The sequence below is a fragment of the Aptenodytes forsteri genome, unplaced genomic scaffold (genome assembly GCF_000699145.1).
Source record: "Aptenodytes forsteri isolate BGI_AS27 unplaced genomic scaffold, ASM69914v1 Scaffold243, whole genome shotgun sequence".
In the NCBI taxonomy this organism is placed as follows: Eukaryota; Metazoa; Chordata; class Aves; order Sphenisciformes; family Spheniscidae; genus Aptenodytes; species Aptenodytes forsteri.
In genome coordinates, this window is record NW_008795314.1 from 1,286,377 (window position 1) to 1,286,644 (window position 268).

Genomic DNA, 268 nt, shown 5'->3' on the forward strand with positions numbered 1-268 from the left:
CACGCGCATGCGCTCTGCCCCGCCTCAGGCAGAAGGCGGTGCTACGGCACCTGTCCCGCATGACGCCCACGCAGTACGCATGCGCACTGCACGGTAACGGCTTCGGCGTCTTCCCGGTCTGCCCCTCCCCTGCCGTGGCGGGTTAGGGCGGCCGGCTAGGGACAATCCAGTCCCGTTTCGCGTTGCCATACGGGTGCCAAACGGGGACGTGTGTGTCCGAGCGCCAGCGGCCTGGGGCTGCCCGGGGCTGGTTGCCACAGCAGCGGGC